The sequence below is a fragment of the Pelophylax lessonae genome (assembly GCF_965119305.1).
Source record: "Pelophylax lessonae genome assembly, chromosome: 3".
Lineage (NCBI taxonomy): Eukaryota > Metazoa > Chordata > Amphibia > Anura > Ranidae > Pelophylax > Pelophylax lessonae.
This window is the reverse complement of record NC_138770.1, coordinates 239,666,236-239,677,241: the sequence shown is the minus strand read 5'-3', so window position 1 is coordinate 239,677,241 and position 11,006 is coordinate 239,666,236. Positions and strand designations below refer to the sequence as shown.

The 11,006-nt window shown below is 42.6% G+C and overlaps 1 pseudogene across 1 annotated transcript; it reads left to right on the top strand.

The window, feature by feature from the left end:
* The first annotated feature begins 8,130 nt into the window (after nt 1-8,130).
* LOC309550457 (large ribosomal subunit protein uL1-like) lies at nt 8,131-8,730 on the top strand (annotated as a pseudogene). Its single transcript has one exon. The product of its transcript is annotated as a large ribosomal subunit protein uL1-like (transcript).
* The last annotated feature ends 2,276 nt before the right edge of the window (nt 8,731-11,006 follow it).

Sequence of the window (11,006 nt, the reverse complement as noted above, 5' to 3'; positions counted from 1 at the left end):
CAAGGGCTTCCAGACCTATAGAGGTCCTCCCGTGATCATGCTGCTCGCGCGCTCTGTGATTGTCGAGTCCTTTGAACTTGGCTGATCACAGAACAGGATAAAGGGCCATTGACAGCAGCCCTTTACCATATGATCAGCTGTCAGCCAAGACAGCTAATCACAGAAGTAAACAGAAGCTGGTTATCGTTTTTTTTTCTCCTCACGATCAGTGAGGAGAAAAGAATAAAGCCAGTAACCGGCTTTTGTTACAGGGACATCAGTCTCACTCGGTGTCCAACAGTGCTGCTAATAAGTGCTGACCAGTGCCACCTATTAGTTCCCACCAGTACCACTTATCAGTGCCCACCAGTGCCACCTATCAATGCCCATCAGTTCTGCCAATCAGTGCCCATCAGTGCCTCATCATCGGTGTCACCTACCAGTGCTGCCTATCAGTGCCACCTACCAGTGTTTATTAGCGCCCATTAGTGCTGCCTATCAGTGCCCATCAGTTCCACCTATCAGTGCCCATCAGGCCCACCTATCAGTGCCTCCTCTTAGTGCCCTTCAGTGCCACCTATAAGAGCCCACCAGTGCCACCTATTAATGCCTATCACTGCAGCCCCATCAGTGCCTTATCATTGCTTCCTCATCAGTGCAGCTTCATCAATGCCCATCAGTGCCATCTCATCAGTGCCCTTCTTTTCCCATCAGTGCAGCCTATTGGTGTCCATCAGTGCAGCCTCATCAGCGTCCAACTGTAAAATTGTATAACTCAGTGGTGAATAAATACCATTAAAAGAAAACTATATTTGTGTGGAAAAAAAATGATAAAAATGTTGTTTGGGTACAGTGTTGCATGACCGCGCAATTGTCATTCAAAGTGCAACAGTGCTGAAAGCTGAAAATTGGCCTGGGCAGGAAGGGGATATACAGTAAGTGCCCAGTAGGCAAGTGGTTAAATAAATGGCAGCTGATGACTTGTTTCATAAGATGCTCTGGTAGGCTACACTTGAAAGTAAGAAGACCACAGTTTGACTGCAATGAAGATTATGCAAATGGTCATCTGGGGAACTACCTAGGTTTGTCAAAATCAATGCTGATCAAGTAGAGTTATATTGACTCTGCTCATGGTTTTCTTTTTTTTTTAAAAGTGTTATTACTGTGTACATGGTTACTGCCAAACCAAAGGCCAATGAAAGCAAACAGAACAAACACTTTTTTATTCCACCAACCTAAATTAATGATGTCTGTACTTAAAAATCAACTTAAATGTTTGTGTACTTCCTTGATTCATGCTGCAGAGTTTTGGTATTCCCTTTCTTTCCTGTTACAGAAAGGTGCTAGGGGCACAGACCACAGGTGTGTCGGTTAATATAACTCTTCTATTGCTGTTGTTACTGTCTGATATTCTTTGCTATATACTATGCAGTGCCCTTTCGGAGCTAGATTAGACAAAGTACTTGCAAAGCCTATATCAATATCTTCAGAACAAAAGCAGGTAGGCTCTCCAAGTTCGGGGATTCCTTATACCTCGGAGAAACTATATTGCAAAGGTCCCCTGGCTGAAATGACCTTCCTGATATGCAAGCAAGGCAGAAGCTCACAAGTGAATCACCCCATATCTACCACTTAGTAGGCATGGAAAAGAATCAGATGACTGCACTCCCACACTATGCAATATTGGCTTTATTAAAGTTCGCAAATATCCATAAAAACAACCAGCACTGACAGGCAGGGGGAAGACAGAAAGGTTAACGCGTTTCACATGGAGTACGTGCTTTATTAAAGTCCAATGCAGACTATTCCAGTAACCGACTTGCGCACATGCATCTCTGGCCGCTGGAGTTGGGAGAGCATGGAGAACGGGCAACAGCTTCACAGACGGAGTGACATTCTCTGTGCATGCACCGTCGGTGTGAAACACACGTCCCGCCAATGGTCACCGCCACCAACATGTGTGCCGTTGCCGTTTTGGCATGATGGGGGAGCAATAAAAGGACCAGCTCAGGGATTGTGTAACAGGGCAGCGCTCTCTAGATCAGGCAAATATCCACTACAGAAAATACTCTATATAGATACATGATAGGACATGAGGTATTATAAGGAGATACTCTGTCTGGCTGGACATTGATCAGTATCATTATTTTAGGCAATTATCATCTACTCCCCTATCCACTGAAGCACGCCATACATTACCCTTCAAGGTTCTTCTTTTTCGGTCCCTTTTCCTAAAAACCTAAGCTAGAAATGATTGCTTTATGGGTATATGGCAAACTATATAAAGCTAATGAGAATGCATCCTTTTATAGATCTGGTCCCTCCATATACTCCACATACCCAACCTTGGTCTGGTCGCATGGGGTATTCGTGACACACATCTAGTTAACATATATGTACCACGTGGACCTTTATTACCTAAAGTGGCATACACACAGCCCAACTATATGTTTATACGCAATGTTTACAGTAAGCATATTATTATTTTTATCCATCCCTTTTAATAGATAAAGAGTGATTTGTTGAATGTTCTATGCTGACTCTAAATATTTCATGAATAGACTGTTCATTGAAACAATATTGTTCCTGGGTCCTATCTTGCACCCCTGTGTCTGCCCCCAAGATGTCTATACACAGGAAATGGATTCACGCTGCCTTTAGTAAGCCATGTTAAATTGCTTTGTTAAACTACTATACTATATTGTTACAATATGATTATTGTTGGGATTACAATTCTAATATTTAATTTGTTTGTTTCAAGAAAATGACGTATACACCTACATCTATGCGGTCCTGAGGAAGCTTACATAGTTACATAGTTAGTGAGGTTGAAAAAAGACATCAGTCCATCCAGTTGAACCTATGATGTGTGTGTGTTTGCTGTTAACCATACATTGTATACCCCTGTATATTGTGATCTTTAAGGTGCCCATCTAATAGTTTTTTGAAACTATCGATGCTCCCTGCTGATACTGCTGTTTGCGGAAGAGAATTCCACATCCTTACTGCTCTGACAGTAAAGAACCCCCTACGTACTTTAAGGTTAAACCGCCTTTCCTCTAGTTTTAGTGAGTAGCCACGTGTCTTATTGTATTCCCTTTCTCTGAATATTTTGTTCCTTATGCTAGGGTCGCCAGTACAGTATTTGTACATTGATATCATATCCCCCCTCAATCGTCTCTTCTCCAGAGAGAATAAGTTCAGTGCTTGTAGTCTTTCCTCATAGCTGATGTCCTCCATTCCCCTAATTATTTTTGTTGCCCTTCTCTGGACTCTTTCCAGTTCCAGCACACCCTTCCTGAGGACCGGTGCCCAGAACCTGGACAGCATACTCCAGATGTGGCCGGACCAGAGTCTTGTAGAGTGGGAGAATAATCTCTTTATTTCTGGAGTGAATCCCCTTTTTTATACATCCCAGTATTCTGTTGGCTTTGCTTGCAGCGGCTTGGCATTGCATGCCACTTCCAAGCCCGTTGTCTACCAGTACCCCCAGGTCCTTTTCCATCTTAGATTCACCCAGAGGTTCCCCCCCCTAGTGAGTAGCTTGCTTTCTGGTTTCTGGCACCAAAGTGCATTACTTTACATTTTTCAACATTAAACCTCATCTGATATGTTGTTGCCCACCCCATTATTTTGTTCAGGTCCGCTTGTAAGGTTTCCACATCCTGCATAGAAGATATTGGCATGCTTAGTTTAGTATCATCCGAAAATACTGAGATTGTACTAGATATCTAGCTATTTGCGAAATGCGTTGACCGACCTGAGATCAGACATGAACACATATGTTCACATATCTAGTATATAGATTTTTTCATTGTCTTGTCTGTTAATCGAACATTAGGTGTATACAATGCAATATTTTTAGGAGATTCTCACTCATAGTTTATGTTGTACCTTGTTTGTGAGCTAGGCCTAATTATCTAGAGCCCCTTCTCTCTTTTTTTTTATACCCTCCATGTTTTAGATGGTTGTCTAATGAAATTGTATTTTATCAAAACATACTTTTGAATATATGTTTCATGTTTTGCTATAAAAGTCCACATTCATATTACAGAGGCTCTTGTCTAAGAGTACCTTCTGTATATATGTTTTCTGATTTCAAAACCACACCTTCTGCATTGTATCATGTAGATTACGGCCATATGGACTCACTTATAAGCAGCAGAAACCTGCTATCTACCACATAGTAGGATTGTGTAGAGGCACTTGGGTAATATCTTCCACAGGTGCAAACAGAGTTATAAAGTGACCTTACAATTGATTTTAGGCCTACAGTTATATACGGTATTTATAGTATTGTTGCATTAACACGATTCTCAAATCCTGTCTGAGTTTTTGAAGGGAGACTGATAGTGTGGGTGATGGTGTAGTTTTATTACTAGATTCTAAGCTATGTATTTTGGTAATGAGTTTTTTTAGTTAAAGGTCATAACATCTCTTAGCTCTAGCTCCTTGCTGTATGAGTATTACCCATATGTACGATTTGTGTGCATTCCACAGGGTATACAAGTCTTCAACTGACCCAGTATTAAAAGCAAAGACGTTCCTGAGATGTTGGGCAATTAATTTTGAGCATTTAGGTTCCTGTGTTAACCTTATATTACAGTGCCAGATGGGGGCTGTAGGGAGGACACCCTGTTCAACAATAGCAATAGATATAGGAGAATGGTCTGACCCTGTTATTGTATACATGTATACATGAAGAAGACACCCTTTGTAACAACCATTTGTTGGTTTAAAACATATCAATTCGGGAGTATGTATGGTGTCTGGGGGAGAAATAACTGAAATATTTTTCGATTGGCCCACTCACCTCCATATCTGGGGCCCGGGAATCGCTATTTCGGGAGGCAGTGCAGTGCTTTGATTTAACAGGGCCTCTGTGGTGGGGGGGGGGGGAGGCCACAGAAGAAGATCCACTGACTGGGAGAGCTCTTCAGATAAAAAATATCAATAAGCAACACTTTATAACCCTTTATTGGTTACTAGTTCAGTGGTAAGCAGGAGATCTGGTGCTAGAATTATTGCTCTCATTCTGGCAATCGCTGCGATACCTCACATGTGTTGTTCGATCACTGTTTACATATGTGTACAGGACCACGGTGTGCATTTGCCTTTGCACATGAGCACGAGGAATGGGGCTCTTTAAATGTTTAATTTATTTATTGGTGGGACACTGGTACACAGACGTTGGTCGTCCACTGCCTGACACCGAGAGATATTGATGTTGCAATGCAACACTATTGCAGAGGTTTTTGTGGACTGGTACACTGGTACAGATGTTGATAGGACACTTGGACAGGGACAGTGGTGCTTGATGTACTGTGTGGGGATGGCTGCATTCTGCATTCTCTCACTGAGCTCAGTGGGAGGAGCCGACACAGAAACATGTGTCTGTTTATATTGTTTGATGGCTGTGATTGGTCACAGCAATCACAGCGCCAATGTCATGATCTGTGATGAGCTGTGTCCGAAATACACAGCCATCGCAGGAGCGTGCCACTGCGTGGCCTCGTGTCCACGTGTGGGCGCCCATTCTGAAGGACTTATGGGTACAACCACTCAGAACGGGGAAGCTCCCACCCAGCTGTTTATGTTTATGTCATTTGTTGCCCTGTGAAAACAGTCCATAGTAGAGTACATTTTTCACATACCTGTGTCAGAAGTTTTTTGTTTGTGTTCAAACAAGAGTTATGCAGCATGGCACTGCACAGGTTAGTGCATGACTCTGTCTGTAGTTTAGGAACTGACAGCTCTGAAGACACTACACATACCAAAATCCCTGGGTCTTTCATTCTATTGCTTTACAGGTGAGAACTATAGAGTAATTAGATTGGATGCAGATTCAAACAGGCAGAGCTCACCATGGTGGAAGAGATGTGTTTAAACATGTTAGCACTCCTACATTGTGATGTAACACAGAGCAAATGTTTAGGATTCATTTGAATGATGTGTGACGTGGAACAAGAAGTTGCTTGTCCCTCTGGTGAATAGAAACAGTCTATCTGCAGCAAAACATGGACATTGGGGAGTTGGTCAGCCATGACACTATAAACTGTAGCTATGACATGTAAGCCCATCATCACAAGGTCAGGCAAAGAATTAATGCAGGGAATATAACTACACTAATACCATACCTCCCAACCGTTCCTGATTCGTGGGGACTGTCCCAGTATTTAAACCATGTCCCGGAGTCCCAGCGAATCAGGTCAGAGTCCCGGAACGCCTGCGGCTTGTGCGGGGTGTCTTGGTTCCCACACGCCATGAGCAACACTTTGAATGGCAGTCGGCATCTCTCCCCACCAGCTGCCCCTGACACACAAAGTGCGCACTGAACCTGCCCCCTCCTCCAACTGCTGTGATGTTTTTCTGTACACAGAGTAGGAGGCATGGACCAGGCACGCGACTCTGCCGGAACAACACTGATCTGAGGTCTGTAATGAACTATCTATAAGTGAGACTTTCAGAGGAGGGGGGGCATGGGGAAGAGGGTGGGGGGGGGTCAAGCCTACAGTTCACTTAGAGTGATTTAAGGGAAGGAGGGAGGTTATGTGCTAGGGGGAACTTTAGGATTGGAGAGGGCTTGTGCTACAATGGAGGGTTGGATATGAAATCTATACCCCCTCATCTCCCCCCCAGCAAAAGTATTCTCTCCTCTCAAAGTGTCCCCTAGCACATATCCTCTCCCCCACCCAAATCAAAGAGATGCTGGTTACCACAGAGGGGATGGCCCTAGGCACCCCACAATAGATGTGGTTCAATTGATCCAGGTGCCCAAGCTAGTGCACCCTTTCCAGGCAAGTTAATGGAGCCAAGTGTGGGTTCCAGGACACAGGGGCTGGTTCATACTATGAATTTCACAGGAGCACGTTATGCGATTCACATGTGACCTGGGTGCAGTGTGATTTCAGCCAATTCATTTGAAAGGGCTAAAATCATGCCAGGCCACAACAAAAGTAGTGCATATACTACTTTAAAAAATGAAAAGCAACCAGATCGCATGGTATTACTGTACCGTGCAAGCAAACACACTGCAGTTGCGGCCGACATTTAGGGTGTCTTTAAGTTAATATTGACACCTGCTGCAGATCACAACTGCAGTGAATTTTCAACGTGGTTCAGAAAACAAGCTAGGAACGCAAAAGGAAGGGGGGATTTGGGGTGGAAGAAGATTTGTGTTGGTAAGAGGGAAAAGGAAAGTTGGGAAGAGAGAACATAAAGTTGGGAAGAGAAGGAGGGATTGGGGGGGGGGTTGCGCTTGAGGGGGGAGAGAATTTTTGCTGAGAGAGGAAATTTGGGGGGATTTGTTGTGCTGGGAAGGGGGATTGGGGGTGGGGAGAAGATTTGTGCTGAGAGGGGGGACTGAGGGGTGTGAAGATAAGTGCTAGGATAGGAAAGAAGGGAGAATTGTATTGGGACTGGGAATTTGGGGAGGGTGGAGGAGGACTCTGCTGAGGAAGAAGATTTGCATGGGAGAATTCATTCTGGGAGGGGAAGAAATGATTTGTACTGGAGGGTAGTGTACAAGTTAGTGTTGTTTTTTTTTGGAGGGGAGGCAGTATGATTTTTTGGTTGAAAAGGTAAAGTGGGGGAGAGTATTGCTTGTGGGGGGAGTTTTGCCCTTTCCTTACCCCTACATTGTGCGTTACACACCTCTGATTCCTAGAATCTTTTTTGTTTTGTACTCCTGAGTCTTACTAAGCATTACACACTCCTGTCCCTTGCATTCTATGCATTATGTACTCCTTGACCCCACTGATTTGCTCCCGCTGTGCCTGATCACAGCGGGAGTAGTGCTCCGGCGGTGTGTGCGCCCCCGTGAACCCTTGCACAAAATCACGTACTTATGTGATTTTGCGCAGCCAGGCCGCCCTGTGTCAGTATTTATGTGGTGGGCGGTCCGGAAGTGGTTAAGGCAGGCTCAGACAAAGCAATTAAATTATATTTTATAGGTACAAAGAAGCCTGGGTTTTGTTTAACCACATCCTTAAGGCTCTCCCACTGCTAAGCGATTGGTCACGCCCACATTTTACCATAGCGCGATACGAGCGCCGCAGGTCTTGTGCCCCTCATTCTAAAGTTCAAAAGTTGGGAGGTATGTAATACCTAGTTAAAACAATAAAAACATTTGGCTTTTTTCTAGTCGCTGAGATGATGAGCAGAAAAGTTTATCGCGATACCCTCCATGAAGCTGTGAGGGAGGTTCTGCTGGGGTCAAGAAGGAAGAAGAGAACGTTTCTGCAAATTGTAGAACTTCAGATCAGCCTAAAAAACTATGACCCCCAAAAGGACAAGCGTTTCTCCGGCACTGTCAGGCTAAAGTCTACATCAAGGCCCAAATTCTTAGTATGCATTTTGGGAGATCAGCAGCACTGTGATGAAGCAAAGGCTGTGGATATACCCCACATGAATATTGAAGCTCTTAAGAAACTTAACAAGAACAAGAAGCTTGTTAAGAAGTTGTCTAAGAAGTTTAATGCCTCTGAATCCCTTATTAAGCAAATTCCTTGAATTTTGGAACTTGGTTTGAATAAAGCAGGAACATTTCCTTCTTTGTTTACTCACAATAAGAACATGGTTGCCAAAGTTCATGAAGTCAAGTCCACCATTAAGTTTCAGATGAAAAAGGTCCTGTGTTTGGTTGTGGCAGTTGGTCATGCCAAGATGACAGAGGAGGAGCTTGTCTACAACAGTTATGTCCAAACTATGGCCCTCCAGCTGTTCAGGAACTACAATTCCCATCATGCCTAGTTATGACTGTGAATCTCAGAGATTTATAATGCCTCATGGGAATTGTAGTTCCTAAACAGCTGGAGGGCCATAGTTTGGACACCCCTGGTCTACAACATCCACATTTCCATTAACTTCTTGGTATCTCTACTGAAAAAGAACTGGCAGAATATGAGATCCCTGAATCCCTGAACATCAAGAGCACAATGGGCAAACCACAACGTCTGTACTAATTTGGATACCAATAAAGTTTTTCAACTTTAAAAAAAAAAACATTTGAAAGTATACAATACCTTTGAGAATTTTATCCGCTTCAGGAATGCCCACCGCACTTATACTGGAGCAGGGCGGCCCTGCAACACTGGATCACGTACATGTATGTGATATTGTAATTCCCTGTTAGGGGGCTCACGCACCCGCCACCCCGGCTGTGCTGTCATTCTCTACAGCACATGCCAATCAGCGAGTGCCCAGTCAAAGAATTAGTGGTGATCAAATACCACCAAAAGAAAGTTATATTTGTTTGAAAAACAATTTCATTTGGGTACAGCGTTGTATGACCACACAATTACCAGTTTAAAGTAGCAGAGTGTCAAATAGCAAAAAATGGCCAGGTCATGAAGGGGGTAAAATCTTTCAGAGCTGAAGTGGTTATTCTAACTTTTTTGCCCCTCTGGTGTTTTTTTTTTTTTTTATTAATTTCTTATGCTCCATTGAATTTATTTATTTTTTCTTATTATTATTGTTGCTGCATGTAGAAGGATTTCTTCTGATTCAATCGAAAAAGCAGAAGGGATTTTTTTTTTATTTAATGACAAATGTCCCTTATACTGTAATATACCAAAACCTGCAAATGAAGGCACAGGAACGTCTGTCAATCATGACAGTATACTGTTTCTAGTTTTATGATTGGCAGCTAATCTCCACTGCTGTCATGAACACGGGCAAGCATTTATTACAACCTAATGCTGAGAAGCATTTTCAATGGTGTGATTATTATATTTTCTTTAACAACTTCATGTCCACACAGTTTTACCACCTGCAGAGTATTCATTAAAACTGAATAACTGTATTTTATGTGCTTTTTCAAAATTGGAAAAATTTTGCATTGTCTATAGAACAATTGCTCTCTCAAAACATCCTTTATGCAAATTATTTTCCATTTAAAACAGATATAAACCCAACTGTGTGAGATTGTATTCCAAAAAGCAATGTGCATCATAAGCAACCACAATTTTTTTGGGAAAAAATAAAATTACAATAAAAAATAATTGTTTTCACCTTTATTGCATCTCAATACTGGGATCTCTTGCAGCCTGTTTGTAACATCTTCCTCAGTTCATGAATGCATATTAGCAATGACTGCATGGTATTTTTCAAAGTTGATTTTATGGTAGTAACCAACATTAAGGTGTGTTCAAATGGTTACTCGTAGCCTCCACTGGAAGCATATGACAGAAGCACAAATAGTAAAAATGGCGAGAGTGTCAGTGAATCAATGTAAACACCTTAAATCGTTTGTTATTTTAGGGATTCGATTTATAGAATCTTTAGGGGCATAAATATTTGGGTTTAAAGCTGAAGTCTAGCCTTTCCCTTTGACCGTCTTGGGACCCCCCCACCTTTTAACAAAAAAACAATCAAATCAGCCGTACATGGATCGAAATTCGGCCAGTTTAGCAGGGACCAGCCGTCTTTCCATCCACGTATGGGGACTGTGGTTGTACAGAAGTCAATCTACTGATCAACTTCTGTACAACCACCCTATCAGGTTTTCCCTGATCGATTAGTGCCGCAAGCTATAGATGGCAGTGCTGATCAGTGTGTTCTGAAGGCAGGGAAGTATTCTTATTGTCAGAATACAATAGTACAGTGGGGAGGATTTCCTCATCCACATCGAGTGTGTGGATGTGTGAATGGGGAAATCAAGTCCATTTTTATTTTTATTTTTCTTTTGTTTAATCCACTGCACAGCTGGTCATGTGATATTATGGACCTTCTTCCTCTGGCAGTAGGCAGGGTCTAAATACTGATGTGTATAAAATTAAATAAGTGCGCAGGATCAGTAGTGTGAATAGCTGCAACCTTCGAACCAAATGGTGATAAAATTGTGTAGAAAAGAAATCAGGTGCGCTAAAATTCACTAGTGTCACAAATCAGGAAAAGGTGTGACACTATAATGAGTGTCCCCCATATACCTGTGATGTGTTTCCAAAATTGATGTGCACTTGAACGGGTGTACAGTAAATACTGCAGAAAGGTCCTGGTCTCTGCATCCTTTTCCTTTGACCCCAAGG